This window comes from Cyanistes caeruleus, chromosome 5 (genome assembly GCF_971803275.1).
Source record: "Cyanistes caeruleus chromosome 5, bCyaCae1.hap1.1, whole genome shotgun sequence".
In the NCBI taxonomy this organism is placed as follows: Eukaryota; Metazoa; Chordata; class Aves; order Passeriformes; family Paridae; genus Cyanistes; species Cyanistes caeruleus.
In genome coordinates, this window is record NC_141705.1 from 295,221 (window position 1) to 319,724 (window position 24,504).

Here is a 24,504-nt window from a genome sequence, read left to right on the forward strand (position 1 = left end):
CGCCGGGCGCTCCCGAGCCGCTCCCGCAGCCCCGGGCCGGCCCCGCCGGGCGCTCCCGAACCGCTCCCGCAGCCCCGCAGCCCCGGGCCGGCCCCGCCGGGCGCTCCCGAGCCGCTCCCGCAGCCCCGGGCCGGCCCCGCCGGGCGCTCCCCGCGCTGCCGGCAGCGCCGCTCTCCGCCAGCAGGTGGCACCGGCGAGTCACCGAAAGCAGCCGCGCGTGCGTCACTGCCGAGCCGGCGGTGCCGGGGCCCTGCTCGGCCCTCGCACGGCCAGCGGGACGATTTAGGGCATTGAGCGAGCAAATGCCAGACCGCAATAAATCATCAACAGGTTGCAAGACTTCTTCCAAGTTTCTCTCCAACCATTTGTACATGTAAGTTCATGATTTTCCCGCTTCTTTCTGGAAAAATGAAAAGCGAAACTCTTCCTCAGCTGTGGAGTGGTCCCGGTCCAGTCCGAGCACTTAAGAAATAAACATCTGCTCCCTGTATGACAGGAAGAGCTTTTCTAGGTGAAAGAACTGAAAAAGACTTGGCATAGTGCATTTTTTTTTCCTGGAATAAGAGCACAGGCAAATGCACTCACAGCACTCTCTTCTCCAAACACATTTCTGGGCTCCTTTACAAACTGCCTCTGCCATGTAGTTTTCTCCAGGAGAAATTAAGGAATTGCTCACGGCAATTTGGGGATTATGTTAGCACAAATGAAAGAACGTAAAGAAGAAATATTCCCTATAAGAGCCTTTGGGACCTTCTGGCCTGAATTGGGAAGGGGGCAGTCATTCCCTGCATTGCAAATACACAACAACCTCCGACAAAAAGCACAGACTGTCCAGTGGGGTCTGACAGCATCACTCTGACAAACCTCGCTGTCATCCTTCCTTTTAGTGACTTTTGCAATCAACCTCTGAAGCTGACAAGCCCAAAAGCTCTGTCCGGCTGCCCAGGAACAAAAGGATACTCCCAGGGATGGGGCATATTCCCAGCAAACACTCCCAACACAGCACAGAGACACCCCTGGAGCTTGTGTGTGGGGCTGGCAAGGGCTGCCAGAAGGACTCAGCCCCCAGGCAGGGTTGCAGTGGCAGTGACAGCAGCAAACTCCCATGGTCTGAAGGCACAACAGAGAGACAAAGGCCAGCAATGGCCATGGGAGGTGCAGGCTTAATTCTGCTCCCTGCACTGCCATGGGTGGGGATATAAACTCTCCTGATACAACAAAATGCAGGGTCTGTCACCTTGATCCTATTTAAACTCAGTGTCTGGGGCTAAATCCCACACCTGCAGGTAAACATTCACCTGGATCAGTCTCAAACACAGACAGAATTCTGACCTCCAACACAATCCCAGAGGTTTCCAGGGCTGAGGGAAATCTGACATCATGTTAATAAATAAACTTTGCTGAAAGCAGTCACCACCCCAGTCCTTCAGGCTTTGGAAAATTTTGTAATGAACAGACCCAACTCCTCATCCTTTATCTAAGGATTTGTTAAATCCTTATCTAAGGTTTTGTTAGAAAGATACTGGACAGTAAATCAGACAACAGAATTAAAAGTCTGCACAAGGAATAACAGAAGGTTTCCCACAAATACCAGTTCCTTTTTTTTTCTTCATCACAGTGGGACTGTAGGACTGAATCTTTGCAACCAAGAGACAAAGCGCTGTTATTAACACTTAAACCCCTTGTAAAAGATGGTCCGAAGATTCATCTGTCTCACAACCGTCTCAAGGACAGAGACTGAGACCCTGAATATCACAAGGGACTTGGTTTAGGGGTTTGGGCCTAGCTGAGGTGGATGTTTGCTTGGTTGTTTGCAGGTGGTTGCACAGTACATTGCCCTCATTCCTGCTGGTGAGCAAAGACTTGCAAGACATGGATTGCTCTGTACCCTACACCTGCCCCCCGCACAATGGAATTCATCACAATGATCATCAATCTCATCTGGTTTTGGCCCTGCGCCCCTCGCTTTGCAAAAGACTATAAAATTATACCCCAAACTCACCTTCCTTTGAGATCTCCCCAACGGACAGAAGACTCTGCATCGTTGGACGGCTGAGTGGACTTTGACGTTGGCAGCTCTAATCCCCTTACTCTCTTTTCTTATGCTTTGCTTTCTCCTCTTTTCCCTCTATTGCATATTAGTGCTGATGAGCACTCAATAAAGTGTGTTTTGCTGTTTAAGTCCTTGGTTTGCTGATAATCTTTTGTACTCTAAGACCGACTAAAAGAACCACATGACGAATCCCACCTTGCGGATCGTGACACCCCTCAAATGCTGTTATTTCTCAGAGAACTGGGCCAGCACTGAGCTACTCCCATGTGCCTGCAGTGCTTTGGGGAGGGGTAAGAGAATGTCCCACTTTAGTTTGAAAAATTTAAAGATAATAAAAAGTAATTTCCCTTGTTTCTCTCTGACCCAAAACCAAAGCATCTGTGTAAAACAGCCAGAAGCTTTCAAATCCCACCCCAAATAAAAACATGCTGCTTCCTTGACAAGAGCACACAAAACTAATTTAAGCCAGCGAGGAAATGACATACCAGAAGAAGAGCCAAAAGAAATGCTCTGCTTCAATAAACTCTCTGATTAATAATTTCAATGAAAATTTCCCACTTACCATAAGCAATTACCAATAATTTTTCTTCTGGAATCATGACTGCCTTGCCTTTCTGTGGAAATGTTTCAAACATCCATGGAGGGTTCAGGGGCTTGGTTGGGTTGTTTACGGCTCATCCTCACAGGCCCAGGCCAAACCCAAGCACCCCCATCCAGCCCCAGTTTCAGGGAAATATCGATACAGTTTATAAACATTCCCCTTCCCTGAAACTCAGTTCCTCACTGCGTATCCCTGGAGCAAATTTATTCCATCCTTTCTTCCCAACAGCACCTCTCCAGCACAAATCCCACATCTCACAGACACAAACCAAGCAGAAATCTACTACCGGTGTTGCTTGGAAAGTAAAATTCTTAGTCCATCTGGTTACATGATTAAAACACATACATGCATTAATTTTCAGAGGAGAAAATAGCCATTTTGGTAGCACGCTTTGATACACCTTCAGAAAAAACAGAATTAGCACAGGCAGGTCCCACAGCTGTCCCCAGCTAAAACTGCTCCACATTAAAACAGTCCTGGTCCCTCAGGCCCTGCTCTGCTGTGTCCTACGCTACCACGCTACAGACTGTTGAGCACAAGATTCATCCCTGGGAACTGTCACACCGATATTCTTGAACATTCCAACTTCAATCGGGATATTGCAGGAACCTTCTTAATTCCATTCTGTAGTACGACAAGAAGACAAATAAGTTACCTACCCTCTGTATTTACAAAATAGAGAAAAAAAGTTTAAACAAGCCTTGTGTTTTGAGGTACACCGTCTGTTCCAAAAATCTAACTTTGGATCCAGATGAAATGAACATGGCAAACAGATCAATGAACAAGAGATTCATGGGACACTGTCAGCTTGAACCTGCAATTAATGCAAACTCTGCTGCTGTATTGACAGAGATATTGGAAAATTTGGGCTTAAAGATCTCATGAGAGAGTGCAAAATCTATTTAATGTTGTTTATAGAATGCATGAACATCATTATTTAAAGATGTGGCTCAATAAAGACCAAAACCAATAAAGCTCACAGAACTCTTGGAGTTTCCACATTGAGTTCTTTCTTTAAAAAAAAACTTTGGCTATCTAAAGTGTGTTTCTGCAATTCAGGTGAGGTCAGCCTACCAGTTTCTGTGGAAAAGCAATCAAGACTGCACCCATAAGATATAAAAAGCAGTAGGTATATTAAAGAGATGAGACACAGTATAATTTTCAGAACAGGTTTCAGGCAGTTTTAAACCCAAAATAATTGAATGGCAGATTTTTTAAAAAATAAATGTGATACAATACCTATTTTGTCTTACTGCACCCCAAGGATGCCACAGCCAATCTGTCTTGCTTCGGCACCTCAGAGGCTAGGTAGGAGGCTGAGATCACAGCAGATCCAATGCCAGCTCCCTGATGGCAGGAGTACTGCTATTGCCAACAGCCTGTGCAGGGTGATCCTCAGGAATCAAGTCCAGTATCCCATTCCACTCCTGCAGTGACCCAAAACAAGGAGCTTGCTGTGTCTGCCCTGTCTGGCTAACCTGCAGAGTGCAAAGTGAAATGCTTGATGCTTCTCCTGCTGTCCTGCAGGGATGTGGGGAGCAGGTACAGGTTGGTCACCCACAAGTAGATCCACCCAGAACTGCACATACAACAGCAGGGAAGAAAAACAGAGACAAATAGTCCAAGAGAAAGATGCTCTAATGCACATGAGACTGAAATGCCATAAACAGCAGGTAGATGGTACAAGAATCAGTATCCTCTTCAATTGTCACAGCATCAAACAGAAAATAGTTCCAGTCAGGATGCTCTGGCTACATTTTTCCTACTTAAAACAGGTGTGTGTCATGTCTAAATCTACATCAGGCCTTGCAAGGGCTTTCCTTTTGATGACTTGGGTCACATATACAAAATAAACTAGTTCTGTGATCAGAACAATTGAGCTGAACAGCAATTCTCTAATCACATACCACTCATCCCAAAGTGAGACAAGAAAAGAGCCTTGATTGTGGGCACATGCTTCCATCCCCTTGCATGAGGAAAACAGCCTCTCACCTTACACCATTGCCAAAATACAGTCACCAGGAAAAAACTGACTAAGAACGCTGTGGGATTTTTAGTGTGCCTTAGTTCCTCTGTGAAGGGCTTAAGATGAGATCAGCCCAAAGTTAACAGCTGGAAAAACACAATAACAATGAACACACAAGTTCATGGCAGCAATGAAAGAAAACTTCAGGGGATGGCAGATGAAAAAGGAAGAGGCTACACAAACAAATTGGCAGAGGAAAAAACCACATAATTAAGGTGTCTAAGGCAAATACATTTATTCCCAACACTGTTACTCAGGCAATAATGATGAAAGACAGTTGAAAATCAGTTTCTCAGGAGCAACTTTTGAAACTACTTCACAGTGCAACAGCAGTTTAGAGAGGGAGAAAAGAAAAGCTCTTGAAGGCTGGCAGCTTGCTTTGGTGGCAGAAACCCCCTGATTTGGGAGGGGTTGAAGCCTCTGGATGGGTCTAGTGGATAGGTGTCAAAGGAACTGAGTGACAGTGGCTACTACAACTTTGGAGGGATGTGAGTGACTGGGGGCCAGCTGCCACATGACAAGGATGCTGGGACACCATCTAACCCTCTCAACACAGAATCCTGAGGGCCCTGCTGGCCTCAAGCAGGTCTGTAGTCCAACAAAATCAGGATTTCTGCAGTCAAGCAACAGAAACTCTTAAGCAGGTAGCTTTAGCAGATGTTCAGTTGCTGCAGGTGTGTTTATGAAAGCCACATGCTCACCATGACAGAGCCCTGCCAAGGCCTCGTTCTCCACCTTCTGCTCACCACCTTGGAGGGGCCCAGGCAGAAAACCCTGCTTTGTCCCTTGTGGGGGTCAGCACTTCTCCCTTGGCTTCAGTCAGGGAAATATTTCAGATCAGAACAATTGCTCTGCACAAGAATGCAGCCCTTGAGCTGCTTTGGTTTTCCCTTCATACACAACACCCCACATTTGGTGCTTTGAGGATGTGTGTCCATGTGGCACCTTCGTGGAAAGAAGCTTGAAGAAGGTACAGACATTGGAGCATCTCTGCCTTAGGCAAAATGACACCAAAAGGAAAAAAATATTCAATTCTTTTGAAACCATTTATAATTTGTAAATATTCAGCTCACCTTAGCAATAGTTTACACTTTCTAAATAGCTATCTTGGCCAAAAGAAACCTGTTGCAGCAGATTATGAAGTGCAGGAAGCCACAGGCAAATCCATTTCCTGGACTTTGATTTCATTTGCTTGAGGATTTGTAACAAAATAAACTATCCCTCTAGGAAGGAAATACTTAAACACATTTCATTTATTTATCCCCAAATATTTCCCCCAGACTATTCACAATCTATAAAGGAAAAAAAGATTAAAAAATGAAGTTTGATTAAATCTTGTGTGATGTTGATTATTGCAACTCACTTTCAGGTGAAAAAACACTTTTCTGTCAGCCTAACAGATACACTGTGTAGAAAACACAAATACCCAAACATACATAGGTCTCTTAAAAAAAAAACACTTCATATTGTATTAAGAATCTTAAAGACATATCACTTGGAATTATCAAAAACTGCTCAGGTTCACTACTTCAGGGATGGACAGCTTTCATGTACAATGAACTGAGTGGTCCCCAGATATAAACACATCCCCCTCCAAATTTGATACAAAAAAACCTACTGTTGGGCCACTAAGCTTTTTCAGAAGCCTGTGTCATGGCCTGCATATGTCAAGGCTGGAAATCCTCACTTAGGTTTTCCTCATCACATCTGGATTTACCAGGAAGGGCACACACGTACACATTTCTCTCCGAGTGACACATGTCACTCACAAATCATGTAACCTAGAAACTTGTGTCTCACTGCAACACTTAGAAATAAAAAAAATTAGAAAAAATTAGAAATAAAGATACTTAAAGAAATAAAAAAACAACCAAAAAAACCCCAAATTAAAGAGTTGATTGTAGCAACATCTTAATATTCTGCCTGGTGATGGACAGAAAGGAAGAGAAAACTTGTTCTTCCAGTTCTCCCAGTTCTGGACTAAGCAGTTTGAAACAGCAAGTATTGCCCTCACCTGCAGCTGTGGCAGCTTCCCTCCTTCCTTCAGCCTTGTCCTGACTTCTGAGGCATCACACAACCCAAAACAGTCTGCATGCACACCCACTACTAGTATGAATGCCTTCATGTTCCATCTTTGGCCAAACAAACCCCAGGATGTTTTTGCTCTCCTGACAGACTTGGCAAGTTTCATTTACATTTATCAAGGCAACAGACACTCTGTGTGGCTCTGAGGTCAGATCCCCTTTGGCACAAGAACCCGAGAGAAGATTGGAGGGAGAAATCCAATGGCAAATTGCAATGCTGGATACACAATGAAGGCCTGCTTTTGGCAGGTTTCTTTTGGCTTTTGGGACACAAAGGCTTCAGACCATATGCACTGATGTGAAAATCCTGCACTGAGGACTTGTTGCACTTAACATTACAAACGTATAATTGCTTTGGGTTTTGGCATTTCCTGCACCTCTAACTACCCAAACACATTAGAAGAATTAATAGCAGAATCTAGAAGCTCGGTTGTTTTGATTTTATTTTGGTGGTACAAATTTTGATGTAAAATTTTATTGTACAAAATCCAACTTCAGAAATGAAGAGTGACATTGGTTTGAACCTAAGCAACCTCTCCTTGGATGATGTTATAGATACATTTTATATTGTTGGCTTTTCGCAAATATTAAAATGAATGTTATGTGTATAAGAATGGGAAATTTTGTGGTATTAATATAGTTTTCTTTATTTCTGTTATTGATGAAATTTAGAAATAGTAGTATAATACATATATGTTAGGCTATGGCATAGTATTAAAATAAAAACTGCTTTTGTTTGTATAACCCAAAGACTGAGGAAAAAAAAAATAGCTAGAGAACTCCTGCATTTGTAAACTCTCTTACCCAGATGAAGACAGCAGTGACCAGAACTCTGGGGGGAGGAATTTATTGCATTTCTGGTATCAGAGAATGTAAATCTCAATGGCACCAAGAGAATTAATCTATTGGGAAGGGGGCAAGAGAAAACTAAACAGAAGAACACCAAAGATCCTAAGAAGAATGTCTGAATATGTGTGAGAATTTATGGATATGTAGTAGGATTCTGTTTTTAAGAGACAATCCTTTGTTAGTAAGGTGTGCTCTCTTAGCTGAATGCAGAGACACCCGGCCGTATCTGTATACTTTATTTTTTCTCCTAATTGTTTTTTTATTAAACTTTTAAATTCTATAAAAATTATGTGAACCTCATTTTTCACAATGAGCCACCTGAGCCCTGCGTCCCAGCTGTGGCCTAAAAGACTAATATTGTTTTCCTTGGAGGTGTTCCAGGCCAGGTTGGACTGGACTTGGAGCAAACTGGTCTAGTGGAAGGTGTCATGGAATGAGGGGAAAGGGGCATTGAATGAAATGAGCTTTAAGGTCCTTTCCAACCAAAACTATTCTGGAGTTCTATGATTCTATTAACAGTTAAGTCTACAAATTAGGAAAAAAAAAAAAATAAAAAAATCAGGTTATATCAGGTTATGCCTGAAATAGAAGCTTGAACCAGGATTGTACATGAGGCATGGCAACAGCTGAACTACACTGCACATGCGTCCTGAGCCCACAAACGCTACCACAGGCATTTGATACATGGTTTTAAATTATTATTACCATCCTCTCACTATTGCACAAAAATGGAAAAGCACCACAGGACAATGGGGCTGCTCAGCAGCTCCACTATTCACCAACCACCTCGATAAAGTGATAAGCGATGTAAAAACATTTTGTAACTCATTGCAAGGCACAAAAAACCCAAAAAAACCACATCAGTATTTAATGTAGTTGTCAATTTATTTTCCACAAGAGGCCAGAAAAGATATAAGATATACAAACCAGTGAAACGGAGAGGGGAAAGGGCATGAATAAAAAAGAAGGGGGAGCTGGACATGAGGTACAGTAAAGCATTACCGCAAAGCACCAAATTCTCAGGGCACAGTCAGTTTTCATGGCAAGCACACACTGCAAAAAGTGTGTCAAAGCAGAGCTCAAAACTAACACCTAAAGCCAAAAATTGTATAAGTACTGCTAGAGCTGCCCCTGACAAGAGATTTTTGGGGAGGCCATCAGCTCTCCCCTCAAACACTTTTTGAAAAGAAAGTAAAAGATCCCACATAAAGAACCATTTACCTTGTAACAACAGCCACAGTAAAGCTTCCCACGAAGCTGACCATGAAGGACCAGCTCCCATGTCACAACATCCTCAGCAAAACACTTTCGTATGCCATCCCTTTTGCATCCCCGTGTTCCCTGTCCTGTACCCATCAGTCCCAGGAGCCTGAAGCACTGGAAAACACACATTTCTGGACTACAGCTTTGAAAGGATGATGCAGGTGTTCAAGCCAGCAGATGGGCGAGCACTTACCTCTGGGGAGCCACAACCTGCCCCTGAAAGCAGCCCTGCCGCAGATGCCCAGCTCTCACCCTCCCAGCCGGGTACAGGTGGCTGCTTTCTGTAATCAATCAATCAATCAATCAATCAGTCAAGTGTAAGCACACCTGTAATCGATGCCCTCCGGTCCCTGAGTGCGGGACACAACCCCCGCGGGACTCTCCTATTCCCAACGTCTTTCCTCCAGTGTGCATCGTCTTTTAAAGATCCAAATTACAGCATTTGTGACCTTTTGAACGTTGCTGTAATGCAGCTTGTTCAACCAGACACACCTCTGGGAATGATTCAGCCCCAAAATCATACTCCGTAAGCACTGCACAGGATCTCCTTCCCAATTTTGGCTGAAAAGCGGGCCAGGACCAACAAAAGGTTGCCTTTGCCCACCCGAGCCAGCCCCCCTGTCAGCTCACCTCACACCTCCAGATAAGTGTTTGTGTCAAACTTTGTCTTTCTGCGTGGGGCATCAGCAGCAAACACCCCAAAAGCCAGAGGTGCGCACGGGACAGGCTGGCCGGAGGAGCCGCTCTCTGGTGCGGCAGAGCCCCGGCTCGGCGGCGCTTCTCGTGCCGCCCTACTCGCCACAAGCAGCGGCCCAGTGCCCCTCGGTGCCCCACGGACACCCGCTCTTGAGGGACCCCAGTCTTGCTTGGGGGTCTCGAGGTCCTCGTCCCCTCCCCGAGGAAAGGGGGAGATACCGATCAGCCCCCGCACGGCACGGGCACCGAGAGCACCACAGCAAGCCCGGCCACGCCCGGGAACCGAGCCCCGAGCACCCCCGAACAGCCCCGAGCAGCCCCGAGTACCCCCGAGCAGCCCCGAGTACCCCCGAGCAGCCCCGAGCAGCCCCGAGTACCCCCGAGCAGCCCCGAGTACCCCCGAGCAGCCCCGAGCAGCCCCGAGTACCCCCGAGCAGCCCCGAGCAGCCCCGAGTACCCCCGAGCAGCCCCGAGTAGCCCCGAGCAGCCCTCCCGCCGGTCCCCGCTCCCTCGCGGGTGTGGCCGGGCCGGGGCTTCCCCTGTGCGCCCCTCCCGACGGCGGCACCAGTTACCCATCAGTTATGGGAACAAGTTAACGAATCCTGAGGCTTCCAACAATTCAATTAACATTTTTCTTTGGAGAGCTTTTGAAATAAGCCCCTGATTTGCCCATCATAAGTGATTAGGTGCTTTGACAGTGCACTGATTTTTTTTCTTTTTTCTGCGTATTTAGAGTAAGTTTGAGTTTACAGAAATAAATATCAATACTTATTGAAAACTCTGGAAAGCAGAGACAGAAGAGAAAGGAAAGCTTTATTTGATAGTGAAATGCTTAATTGTTTTAAATGAGCAGTATTCCAGCTGATGCCACAATGTAATATCCATTAATGTATTTAGTTATATGAGCAAATGCCACAGAGATTTACAAGGATTTGACTTACCTAGTACTGTCCACAGCCACAAGTGTTCAACTTCAAGGAGTCTGCGTGTCCAGTGGAGCTGCCAATGTAATGCAAGTTGTGAATCTTGACCCTTGAGCGTGAGTAGTGGTTAAGAAAACAGTTCATCAGGTCATAAATAATTCGAGAGACATTTAATTCTATGTGGAATAAGATTAATTAAATGTTTCAAAGAAGTAGCATTGCAGATGTTAATATCAGCACATCAGCTACTGAGAGCTCTAAATATTTTGAAGGAAATGAACAAAAAATCTGCCAGTTGAAGTATTTAATTTCATTTTATTTAATTTCATTCCATGAAATTTAATTTAATCTCATTTTTTAGAATCGCATTTCACTCCATAAAATTTCACATAATTTCATTTAACTCTATGAAATGATTTTTTTTAATTTAATTTAATTCCATAGAATTTATTTCCTTTAAATTTCTCTTCATTCCAAAAAGTTTAATTTAATTTCATGAAATTAAATGAAATCACAGATCTGCTGCTACTAAATTGTGATTTTGAAATGCAGTTCAGGGCGTGACAGCAAGACAGCGAGAATAGGGGAACATAAATAATGCTATGCCCTATAAATAATCCTCTGGAAACCCAGCTTCACTACATCCATAGGGAGTGCAGAGCAGGTACCTGCCCTATCAGCAGGAATCAAAGCAGCCACCTCAGGAATCAGGTCTGCCTAGTAGAGGCAGTGGCTTGTGGACCAGCAGATGCCAACCCTGCTCATCATCCCAGGCAGATTTGGTTACAAGGCGGATTTGGGTGGGTAGGAAATGGGCAGGAAGAACAGGACTAAACCCATGACTCCTTTTCCCCCTCCTGGGAAATGATGGGGTATGTCTTCAGGACAATCTGGTGGCTCTTGAGAAAAACAAGGGCTAGAAATTACCCAGTGTTGTTTTTGACTTCCAACTACATTGATGGGAGCAACAGGAAATACAAAACAAATGAGAAATCTCTGAACTTCCAAGTAAGTGTCTGGGATATTCAGTTGATGGGATGAGTTTTTCTTCAGACCTCTCAGTTTTGGTTGAGTCTCTGATTCATTCTTTCATGGAGGTCTGCCACATTTACCTTTGGCTTCCTGGAGAGTGCTGAAGCCCAGAGAAGAGAGGACTGGTCCTAGCTGACTGTGCTGATGAACCCTTTGCTGGGACCTCCAAGGGGCTCCAAGACAAGAGGCAGAAAGGTGCACCCAAGTCCTCTGTTGTAGTGCCTGTAGAGGCTGAGAGTTGGGGATGTTCAACGTGGAGAGGAAAAGATTCTGGGGAGACCTTAAAGCACCGTTCAGTGCCTAAAGGGGTCCAGAAGAACTGGAGAGGGGCTTTGGACAAGGGAAGGAGTTGAGAGTACAATGGGGAATGGCTTTACAACAGCATTAGGTTAAGATGCAATGTTAGGGAGAAATTCTTACCTGTGAGAATGGTGAGGCCCTGGCACAGGTTGCCGAGAAAAGCTGTGGCTGCCTCTGAATCGCTGGGAGTTCTCCGGACCAAGCTATATGGGACTTGGAGTAACCTGGGATAGTGGAAGGTGTCCCTGTCCCTGTCAGGGAGGTGGGAGAAGATGGTCTTTAAGGTCCTTTCCAACCCAGCCATTCTAAGATTCTATGTTAATCCTTGCTCACTACTTATCTGAATTTTCACAGCCTTTTTTGCATTGTCTCCATGTAGTCAGTCCTTACACAGGGGGTTTTCTTTGTCCAAATGCAGCAACATCACCTTCAATTCCTTCCTTTGACCTTTATGTACCAGAGGTCCCCAACCACCTCCCTAGGCCCAGTTCTGAGGTGCCTCCTCACAACTGGTTCTTCCATGACCATTATGATGAAAGATCCCTGCCTTTCTTTCCCAAGAAGTCATGCCTCCCAAAAAATAAACTGTCCCTTTTCTTCGTGTTCACAGATCCTGTTTTCTCTTGGAGATCAATATCCAGATGTATGGGTGATTATTGTGGCTTCACAAGTCTGCAGCTGGAGGTCACCTGCAGGCTTGTTCATAAAAAATCATAAAATGTTATCATTTATATAATGTCAACAGTGTGATAAGTGGAACATAAGGCAAATTTGCTGTGGAAGCCAATGTCCAATCTGTTTTCTTCCTGATGGTTTTGTACCCAGCTAAACGGAGCACTCTGCAGTTGCTCAGCTCCTCTAGGAAGGAGATTTAAACTTCTCGTAGTCACTAGGGTCTTGCTGTTGATTTCCAGCCCATTCAAGATTCATCCCCTGTGTCTTATCTCCCATGGTAATAAGCTGGGAGAACCTTTGCAATTTCATTTTTCCCCCTTCAACACTTCAGCCTGAATCCTGCTGTCTGCAGTTATCCAATGGTCAACTTTCCTGGCTCATAGACCATCCTGCTGCAACTGTGAGGATGTGTCAGGGATGGGAACAAGGGTTGGAAATAGCTTGAAACAGGGAAAATATTTATATTTCTGGACAATCTGTCAAGAAATGAAGGCTGCAGGCAGCTTCTTGCCTCCAGCACTGTATGGGAATATCCAAACCCTCTGAGGTCATGAAGGCATTGGAGTAGCCCTGGAGAGTCAGGGCTCAGAAGAGCATTTTGCTCCTGCATCATGAATGTCAGGGAAAATAGAGACTCCAATTAGGCAGAGCCTCAGCTGGCCAATTAGACACTCCCAAGGAGTTTTCCCTAGTGAATAAGTTATTTTCACTGCTGGGACAGTCTCTTGTGAGAGATAGCAGCAGCAGATTGGTTATTTTAATGGCTTCATTTAGTCTGTGTCAATATTATCAGAAAGTGACCTTTAGCATCTCTCCCAGCATAAGATGAAGTCCCTTGCTGCCCAAAAACTGGTTTCCAGAGCCTCTGAACCATTTACCTTATATTTAACTCACCCAGGAGGTGTTTCACTCTAAAAGAGCAAGCTGGAAACTCTAAAATAACTCACAACGAAACATGATTTAATGGAGAGGTGGCTGCGCGTCTCCTCCAGGATGGGCTTACACCAAGAATGGATGAAAGCAAAGAGCAGCTGAAGCCCCCATTTCATGACGTTATAGCACTTTCCAGTCCCTGAAGATTCTCCAAGAGAACTGGAGAGGGGCATTGGACAAGGATGTGGAGGGACAGGACTAGGGGAAAGGGCTTCGCACCAACAGTAGATATAGCTTAGATATTAGGGAGAAATTATTCCATGTAAGGATGGTGAGCTCTGGCACAGGGTGCCCAGAGAAACTGTGGCTGCCCCTGGATCCCTGGCAGTGTCTAAGGCCAGGTTGGATGGGGATTGGAGCAAGCTGTTCTAGTGTAAGCTGTCTCTGTCCATGGCAGGGGTTGGAAATGGATGATCCTTAAGGTCCCTTCCAACACAAATAATTTTGTGATTCTGTAATTCTATTTACTGAGGTAGACCAAAGAACTGAGCTTCCCTGAGACTGAAGATTTAATTAAAGCACAGCTTGAAAAAAATCTAAAGGGCTCACAAGTACTCTAAAGGTATCAAACTAAAATATTTTAAGTTCAAGAGTGAGGCCTTTTAGTTTTTCATTTTATAAGGGCTTTATACTTCAGTCTCTTATGTACTGGAAAAGAAAACAGTCAAAATAGAACATTTTGATTGACCAGAAGTTTTTCAGTGACCAGAGAGATTTTCAGTGGTTCTCTCCAGCAGAAGTTGGAATGTTTTCTCTGACTCAGAACAAGGACCTGCTTTGGAATTGTGACATATTTTCATGAGGAAGTTGTGTCCTCTCTGTAACCCACCAGTGATGAGAGATTATTTACATACTGTGTTTGAGTGAAACATGGTGAGGAACAACATGCAGTCATTTAAGGCAGGAAACAGCATGTTTTAATCTCATCTCTCTGTGACCAGTTGCAGGACCCGAGAAAATGGCTGGAGTGTTTTAGGGCAGGTTTAGGTGGATATCAGGAAAAGGTTCTTCCCCCAGAGGGTGGTCAGACACTGATCAGGCTTCTCAGGGAATGGTCATGGTCCCAAGGCTGCCAGAGCTCCAGGAGCATTTGGACAATGCTCCCAGGCTCTCAGGCACAGGGTGGGGTTGTTGGGGTGTCCTGTGCAGAGCCAGGGGTTGGACTCAATGGTCTTGATGGATTCCTTCCAGCTCAGGATATTCTGTGCTTCTATGATTGATTTTATCTAATCAAGACAATAATTGGCTGGAACATTTGGCTTCTCATCTCCAGCTTTCAGAGAAAAATGCGGAGATCTGTCAACACTGTCAAGGCCTAGAATAATCATAAAATCAAAGAATGGTTTGGGTTAGAACGGACCTTAAAGATCATCTCATTACACCCCCAGCCATGGGGAGGGACACCTTGCACTATCCCAGGTTTCTCCAAGCCCCAGAGTCCAACCTGGCCTTGGACACTTTCAGGGATGAGGCAGCCACAGCTGCTCTGGCCAACTGTCCTAGTTTAGGGCAAATCAGGAAGGAAAACTCTAAATGGGGATTTCCACAGGGAAATGCCCCTCCCCACCAACTGGTCCGGGAAAAGAAAAAAAAAAAATTCCATGGAGAGAAGTGGAAAAAGCTGTTTATTTAACAGAAATTGAGTAATACTAAATAATAAAACCTCTTGCTGTTTGATGGGATGGCAAATCTAGGAAGAAAAAGTCCTTTTCATGTGGTGCAGCTCGGCTTGCTCAGGTTCTTATCAGTCTCTCCAGCGCTGGAAAAGTGCCGAGGCCCAGGCCCCGGTGGGCCACAGGCGTGAGCTCCCGGGGTTTGGCTGGGTGTTCAGTCCAGAGCAGGCTTGCACAGATCCAAGAAAATTGGAAAAAAACAAAGGTCCAGGGAACTCCTCTGCCTCAGCTAGCTAAAACTAACTAAAAGCCAGAGAGAAGCTCTGTCCCGCTGTCTGTCCGTGCTGCAGACAACACAGTCCAGGAGCGGGGTGTGTGGGAGTGATGTTTTCCTTAACACACTGTGCGCTTCTTCTTCCCCCTCTCTTGCTCTCAAAGCCAGTCTTAAAGGTGCAGAACTTAATATATAACATAAACCAGACGATTGGGGATACCAGTATCATAAAGTCACCCCAGGACACCAACCTATGCCAGGGTCTCACCACCCTCACAGGGAATAATCTCTTCCCAATATTCAGTCTAAACTTGCCCTCTCTCACTTAAAATCCAGCTTTAAACTGAAAGTTTAAACTGAGCCCTCAGCTTCAGGAAGAAGCAGTGCAGATCACAACATTCCCTAAAAAAATGCTGAAGCAGTGGACCTGTACAGGCTTGGGGGATACAGTTGCAAAAATTTGGTGTCCCAGACTTGGTTCATGGGGCAACAAATTTCCTCCCCTCTTTGTTCCACTCACCTACTTCTCGGGATCTTGGCCATGATATGGTCCGCATGTATTTTCTTCCTATAAGGATGAGTTAAAAAATAAAAGCAATTCAACAGCCCTGATTTTTTTAATTTTTTTATTTTTTCCTTTTGAACAATCTCCATGCTACCTGCATTGCAGTTCTGCAAGTTAATCTTATGGGTGCTTGTGCACACACAGAATCGGTATCACTGCAACATGCACATGGGAACCAATTCAGTGCACGCAGGAGGGAGGCTCATTGGGGAAACACAGCCAGAAATCAATTGACTCAAGTCTGTGTATCAGAAGCACTGGAGAAAATCGCATCAATAAGATATAAACCACAAAACACGCTCCCTCCTCAAGAATTTGACATGTGAATATAAAATACATGAAGGTAATAAGAAAGGCAGTTGGTACTTCTGTATTGCTGTTAATGAGGAAAACAGGCAGAGAAAGCAGAAGTAGGAGAAGAAAACAGGGATATCAAAGGAACTTCACAGAGAATCACAGAATTTTTTAAGTTGGAAAAGCCATCTGAGATCACCAAGTCCAACTGCTATCCCGGCATTGCCAAGGCCACCACTAACCCACATCTCCAAGTGCCACATCCATACAGCTTTTAAATCTCTCCAGGGATGGGGACTCCACCACTGCCCTGGGTGGCTGTGCCGGGGCTGGACAAACCTTTACAGGAAATTTTCCCTAATACCCAACCTGAGCCTTCTCTGGAGCAACTTGAGTCTGTTTCGTCCAGAGTGGATAAAAGAGATAGCGAAGGATTGTGGTTCACCCTTGCAGGGACAAATACCCATGGTTGTGAGGAGGTACCTTCACCACTCCTGCTCCAGCTTTGTGCCTTCTACTCACCAGGAAAACAGTCTTTCCGAAATGTGGGGTGCCATTAGGGTTAATCCACAAACCTAGGGGATGTGAAGTACAGGAGGGCAGGGAAGGAAAAAGCTGAAGGACAGCAAGTGAGCATTTTTCTAACCTCCTCTTCTTGATCACCCAAGAAAGAAAAGCTGGGTTGAAATCTACCTGTGGAATTTGCCTATGGAGCTGGTTACAGCCAATGTGAATTAATATGCAGTTACTTTGATGGGAACAGCATTCAGCAAGGACAGCAAAAAGACAAGAGAATCTTTAAGCCTCTTCATCAACACTACCGGGAGGATTTCAGCCATGGACATGACTGCTTGGATTAGGTTTAATGTGGAGGAGAGCCCTTGAATGGCACAAAAAATATTCACATCAATGAAGACTGGAAAAGGAATTATCTGAGGAGTAACAGGTGGCAAAGAATGAGTGCTGAAAGTTTTGGTTGTGTAAGATGCAAAAGAAATATCAGATAACAAAGAAACGAATATACAGATAAGAAAGAAATACCAAATAAATAAAGAAGCAAAAAGCTGATGAGCTGGGTGCTGTATTTAAGTGAAAACCACAGCAACAATCCCCTTCTGTCCATTAGACACTTTCTAGGTGAGAATAACCAGACTGAAATGGAATCTGAACCAAGTAATTGCATGTTTTATCTCCTCTTTTCATTCTTGTTCATTAAAAAAAAAAAAGACCAAAAAGCAATAATAACCTCCTTTGTCTTATCCTGCAAAATAGTTTGCCTTCCCAAATCCATGAAAATGAAATTCCTTTTTCTCCTACAGTTCTCTAACAGCTATTTTGTCTCCTGTGCAAGAGAGGGTTGAATACAATAAACTATAAATGCACCTGATCAGTGCCTGAATTGAGGACATGAGCTTTCTCTGGAGTAGGCTGCATGGTACAGCTGGAGCAATTACCACTTCACCAGTCTCTAAGACAGTAAAATTTGTCTGGGACATGAAAAAAATGAGATGGAAAAAAAGAGATTTGTGTCTTCAATTCAGCAAAGTGATGGCTCTCAATTAGCACAGAATAAAGATTTCTTGAGATTTCAGCTTGATCCTCCATATCTCCCCAATGCTGAATGAGCAGAATAGAGAAATTCAATAAACATTAGTTGTCCACCTGGGTTTTGTTCCTCTTGGATATTTGGGACGAGGGTATTTTTTTACCCAGGTAGTTAAAACCAAAATATCTCAGGTTTGGTTGTATTTTATAATATGTCTCATATCTGTGACAGCTTCTTCTTCCCACTGGATTGCTCTGGTAGGACCATGGTTGCTTTGGTATCACAGGGGCTACACTAAGAGGTGTTGATAATGTGACACTAGCACCTGGCTCAAGAATGCAGCCAGCAGCCCATAAATCAGATTAAATTAAGGTCTCATGATCCCACAGCAAAAGAATGGAATTGGGGTGCAGAATGAAATAGACAGGAACAAAATCATCTTTGGCATCATCCCATGTGCATCCTGCTTGGACATAGAGAAGGCTCCAGTGAAACCTTTGAGCACCTTCCAGTGCCTAACTGTACTCCAGGAGAGCTGGAGAGGGACTTGGGACAAGGACATGGAGTCACAGGACAAGGGGGAGTGGCTTCCCACTGCCAGAGGGCCGAGTTAGATGTGATATTAGGAAGAAATTTATCCCTGTGAGTGTGGTGAGGCCTTGATGCAGGTTGCTCCGAGAGCCTGGCTGGCCCATCCCTGGAAGTGTTTGAGGCCAGGTTGGACTGGGCTTGGAGTACCCAGATCTAGTGAAAGGTCCTAAGGTAGGGGGATTGGAATGAGATGGACTTTATTGTCCCTTCCAACCCAAACCCCTCTGGGATTCTCTGGTTGAACTGTGATGTTACTGGTGGAACACATATTTTTGAAAGATTCCTGTGCATTTTCTACTTGATTTCTTGTTTCAAATGGATATGGGGAGCTGTATCTGGTAGGCAAAACCTCCTGCCTTCTTGCAGCCCTTGATGTCTGCAGGCTGTCTGGTTGCTTTAGTGTGGTGTCAAGGCTTACGCCAGGGCGCAGCCAAGATGCTCATTCCTAAAGCAGGTTCCAGCATGCATGCAGCTCCCTCCCTTCCCCTCTCTGGGGAAATTTGGCAGCCTGGGTGGGATGCTAATAGCAGGATCTGTCACTGACTTGCTGCTGATATCTCTTAAAAGCCAATAAAGCTGATACGCAGAGAGAAAGCCACCCCATGCACTGTCAGTGTCAGTGTCACATGGCTCCTTGGCCACATCCAGGGGGTGCACAGCTTGGGGCCAGAGAAGCAGTGAGGCCATGGGAAGCTCATGCTGTCTCCCTGTCCCTTCTCTGTCCCTCCCTCTCCTTGGGCCAGAAGAGCTTCTATCATGGCCAGTGGCCTGAGATGCTCTAGCATCCTCCTTATGTCCCAGCTGGATGGGCATTCAGGTTGCAGTCTCCATTAGAGGTTTTCAAAAGAGGAAAATCAGGAATTACAAAAAACAAAACAAAACAAACTCCAAAACAAACCACCATGAAAATAAGCTAAGAAAAATTTTTTTACCTTTCTTATACCAGTACAGCTAATACTAAGAAAATTTACAGATCTGGACAAAAAAAAGAGGGAGGTTTAAAGAAAGACTGAGGAGGAATAACCTCAGTTTTAATAAAAAGACTTCAAAGATGCTGCAGAATCAAACTAATTAAATGACTGCAGGACACACTAGTAGCATGACTCAGTGAAATGAAGAGACTAGAAATTCTTTGTTCTCTTTCTAGAAATATGCTGAATTTTGTTTTCCCTGCAGGTCCAACCAGTCAGGTTTCAGCTGCTTAGAAATCTTTGTTGTTGTACAGACAGAGGAGCCTGTCTTCATTTACCCAGGAATTCCCATAACACGCAAACTCTTCAGGCAAACCCTTCTTTAGGATTTCAGTGGTATTTTTAGTGGGCATTTGAATGAGAGCTGGCACCCTGATTTTGCCTTCTTTTGCAGAAACAAACAAGGCAGTATAGCGTAAATTAGTTAATTTTCTTTCACAAAGAGAACACTTACTATTTACTGTACCTGTTAATATCTTGCACTGCCTGGTAATGAAATATTTAATGTCAAGGTCTTTATGCCACCTGCTAACTTACCAAGACCACAGGGGTGTGAATCAGGGTATTAATCACTGTAGGAGAAAGAAAAGGCTTAGAGAGGTCAGAGAAGACCCTCTGATGGAGCCCAGGAGTAGCAACAGCAAAACATTTGTGATGAACATACTATTTCCATGGAAAAGAGTTGGTGCAGTGGAACAGGGAACAGTTTCATAGCCTGGCTTAAGTGGCAGGTGGTTGCCTCACTGGACCAGGAGGGTGTGCTGAGAATCACAGAATCATGGAATGATTTGGACTGGAAGGGACCTCAAAGAACATCTAATTCTGCCTTCAGCCATTGTTGCTCTATTGGGAATGGCGAGAAGAACAACACAGACTCTCTTGTGTGTTGAACAGGAGAGTAAAGTTTATTATTCATGATCTTCTTATATAGACACGTTCGAGAAAGTCCGAGAGGTTGGTCATTAAAGCATCACATCTACCATCACTAGTTAAGTGTAACATCACCCCTTGACTGTTTTCCTAAAAACCACCTGCAAAGATTGTTGTCCTTTACCAAGGACTGTTTGGATTCTTTCTCCTGCTTACTCAGGCCAGAATGAGAAGCCTGTAACTTAGTTTCACACAGGCTCGGTTCCCTTCTTTTTGCATTTAGCATCCACAAGCCATGGGCAGGGACTGTTTCTACTGTCCCAGGTTTCTCCAAGCCCCATCCAACCTGTCCTGGAATACTTCCAGGGATGAGACAGCCACAGCTTCTGTGGCCAACCTCTGCCAGGGCCTCACCACCCTCACAGCCAAGAATGTCTTCCCAATATCACATCTAACCCTGCCTTCTGGCAGTGGGAAGCCACTCCCCCTTGCCCTGGCAATCCATGCCCTTGTCCCAAGTCCCTCTCCAGCTCTCTTGGAGCCTCCTTAGGCACTGGAAGCTTCTCAAAGGTCTCCCCTAAAGTATTCTTTTCTCCAGGCTGAACCACCTGAGCTCTCTAGGGTGAATACAGGCAGAATACAACCTGACACCCTGTTGGTTTGGATGGTGGTAGCAGCTCAGTTAAATGGTAGCTATAGTCCCATCAGAGTGATGGATGTGTTTCTGTTGAAGCAGTGATCCTGTAGTTAGGTCTGGTCCTTCTCTGAAGGTGCACTGGTGGTTATGGAGGTCTTGTCCTCTGCAAAGCCAGTGGGTAGTGCTACTGATGGTGTTCCAAACCTCCGCTTATATCCAGGTAGGAATGCTGGGCTCCTTCCCCTGGGCAGAGCATCTCGCAACGGGGTGATGTAATTTTATGAGTCATGCAGGGAGCCCCTGATGGCCCATTAAAAGAAGATAGCCCCTGGACAGAATTATCAGGGATGAGTCATGGAGAGGATAAAGAACACTGCCCCTCCTATCTTAACAGCTTATGAAGATGGTAATATAATACATTTGGTTACATCTTACATTGTAACCTAAGACACAAAGGATGTGCAGCTGTCTAGCAACAGAGAGTCCTGAAATGCTGCATTTTGGGCTTTATTTCACGGAATCCTTTAGGTACACAGCTAATTTTAAGGACATGCTAAACTCCTTCCCTGAGCAGGTTTTCTTTCCCTGGCCAGAACCGAGGCAAATGCTGTCTTTTATTTCCAGGGTATTCATCTGAAATTTTTCAGGAGCCTTGAACTTGATAAAAGTACTTCTAATTTCTTACCAGAAAACAAGTTTCTGTGGTTAATAAAGTATGACTCCACCAAGAAGGATGCAAGACTTTGTGTTCCTTGAGTTGTCGTTGAAGAGGAATGGTGGAAGGGGACAGAATAATTTTATATAGCTGCAGGCAATAGATTATTAAAACCTTTATGAATACAGCGTATTATCTGTCCCTGTGCCTTCATTAATTTCTATCAAAGCAATTAATCTTGATGAGAAGTTGCTCATCATTTTCAGAGCCAGTCTTACAACTCTGGAGAATGCATGAAAATTGGAGAAACGGGAGTGAGCCAGTGGCAGAGAAGCTGAGGATTCCCTCTTCCCACCACTGGGGGCTTGCAGGATTGGACCATCCTCAGTGGGATGTTTTCTGGGGTATTCTATTGGAAATTGCAAGTTTCCATGCTGGGACTCTCATCCTGTTCTTGGACAGCTGCTCCTGGCTGTTAGAAAATGCATTTTTCATGTCAGTCTGTTCTTCCTTATATTAATCCCATTACTCTTAGCTCTCTCTCCCATTACTCTCAGCCACCACTGAATCACTTATTTCTTGCTTGCAGCCCTAGTCTACTTCCTAAGTGCCAAACAGAAAATTGTACTCCTTTTTTTCTTTTTTGTCAAAATATTCTAAAAATTAAAAATTAATCCTTTTAGGCTTGACAGCAATGTTTCACTTCATATGAAACCATTTGGGCCCCTATAAATCATAAAGAGAGTTCAGGTCTTCATAGCTTTCCCACTTATATGTCTCCCAGTAGGAGACATGGACCAGGATGCTGCCTTAGAGGCCAGTCCAGGGGGAACCCAGACTCACAGACAGAGGTTGGAGTTGGGGGAATGCTCTTCTCCATCTCTCTGCCCACATCAGGGCATTTTGTGTAAGGAAAGAGAAAAAGAGAAGGGTTCTTCGTTTTTTTCTCTGTTCTGAGTGAGTGTTCTGCACTATCAGTTCAAGCTGTTCCCAGCATCACCTTAGTGATTACTTAAGTGCTTCACACTTGGCTGAACAGCTCGACAGGACACCACAGAGCCCTGAACCATCTCAAGATACCAGCCAGCCTTGTTACTATGGCAGGGGTGAAGTAGTTCAGGTTTAAACAGTGATGCATGGATTTTAAGGACCCTCAGATTGTCCCAATGGGCTACAGCTTGTGGTTGAAAGTATCCTGTGGGTCTGCAGGGGCAGGATGGTGCAGCCATGACATTTGTCAGCAACCCTGACATTTCCAGTAAACAAGGCTTCACCAGTTGCTCCAGCAATCCCTCTGCCCAGATTCTGCAGGACTTTTGCCTGGCAAAAATAATATGGCTTGAATTTGTATATAGTCTGGGATCTTGATTTTGGCAAATTTATCCTTGCTGAGAAAGCATCTCCTAGCTCCAGTACCCCTTGTGGAAGCTGTTCTGCTCCAAATGCTGTCATGGGGAGTTGCAAAGCCTCCTCTGAGCAGTGTGGAAGGAGAGCCCTGTGGCTCAGATGAGGCTTCTCACCACAGGGAGGTTGGAGCCAAATCACTTGGAGAGCTGAAGATGTGCTGAGTTGGAAGGTGCTACAGATTCAGCTGGATGAGTGATACATAGTGTGATTACATCCAGCTCCAAAAGGAAGCTCAAAAGGGGATGATGTGGAGCTGTCAAGAAGGCTGATGGCCCCTGGGCTGTGCCAGCTCTGGGGTGGCAGCAGGGCCAGGGCAGTGCCCGTCCCCTGTGCTGGGGCACCTCCAGTGCTGGGACAGCTCTGGAGAGCCCTGGAGGGGCTGGAGCGAGCCCAGGGAAGGGAACAGAGCTGGGAAGGGGCTGGAGAATTGCTGAGAGAGCTGGGAAGGGGCTGGAGAATTGCTGAGGGAGCTGGGAAGGGGCTGGAGAATTGCTGAGGGAGCTGGGAAGGGGCTGGAGAATTGCTGAGGGAGCTGGGAAGGGGCTGGAGAATTGCTGAGGGAGCTGGGAAGGGGCTGGAGAATTGCTGAGGGAGCTGGGAAGGGGCTGGAGAATTGCTGAGGGAGCTGGGAAGGGGCTGGAGAATTGCTGAGGGAGCTGGGAAGGGGCTCAGGCTGGAGCAAAGGAGGCTCAGGGGGAATTTCTGGCTCTGCACAAGTCCCTGGCAGAAGCGGACAGCTGGGGGGGATTTGGGATCTGCTCGCAGGGAACAGGGACAGGAGGAGAGGGAACGGGCTCAGGCTGGGCCAGGGGAGCTCAGGGTGGATATTGGGGGAAATAAGGGAAAGGGTTGTCCAGCCCGGGCACAGGCTGCCCAGGGCAATGGTCCCCATCTCTGGGGGTGATTTAAAAGCCATGTGGATATGGCACTTGGGGACACGGCTTAGTGGTGGTCCTGGCAGTGCTGGGGCAGCAGTTGGACTCAATGGTCTTGGAGTGGTTTTCCAACCTAAATGAGTCTGTTCTTCTACAGTTTATCACAGGATTACATCATGGGGAAACCCCTGGCAATCGGGATGTGATTCCACAGCTCTTTAGGAAAAGGACTTGCTGCATGGACAGGTCTCTGGGAGGGAGCAGTGGTGGTGTTGGTACCAGTGCCTGCACAGCAGCAGGGTGCTGGCAGCGGGGTTTGCAGAGCAGCCAGGAGATGGAGCCCACATACAAGACACCACAGACTCCAACCTCCTGCCACAGGCAGGGCCACCTTCCACTATCCCAGGGTGCTCCAAATCCAATCCAACCAGGCCTTGAACACTGCCAGATATGGGGGCAGTCACAGCTCCTCTTGGCAACCTGTGCCAGGTCCTCCCCACCTTTACAGGCAGGAATTCCTTTCCAATATCCCATCTAACCCTGCCCTCTGGCAATGGGAAGGCATAACCCCTTGTCCTGTCCCTCCAGCCCTTGTCCAAAGTCCTTCTCCAACTTTCTTGTAAACCCCCTTTTAGGCATGCGGCCTGATCTCACCTCTGCCTGTCCATGTTGAATGCAGACTTTCAGCCTGGTGTGGGGGTGCTCTTGTGAGTGGCAGCTCTGAGCATCTCCACGTTAGAGGGTTTGCAGGATGGCTCATCCCACCTCTCC

At 45.5% G+C, this 24,504-nt stretch overlaps 2 long non-coding RNA genes across 2 annotated transcripts; both read left to right on the plus strand.

Moving 5' to 3' along the window:
* Positions 1 to 215: 215 nt before the first annotated feature.
* Positions 216 to 2,181, plus strand: LOC147652827 (uncharacterized). The gene is made up of 2 exons (XR_015286543.1): positions 216 to 373; positions 1,818 to 2,181. It is a non-coding gene; the product is annotated as an uncharacterized LOC147652827 (long non-coding RNA).
* Positions 2,182 to 10,111: 7,930 nt separating this feature from the next.
* Positions 10,112 to 12,494, plus strand: LOC111929181 (uncharacterized). The gene is made up of 3 exons (XR_002864561.2): positions 10,112 to 10,306; positions 10,530 to 10,611; positions 12,438 to 12,494. It is a non-coding gene; the product is annotated as an uncharacterized LOC111929181 (long non-coding RNA).
* The last annotated feature ends 12,010 nt before the right edge of the window (positions 12,495 to 24,504 follow it).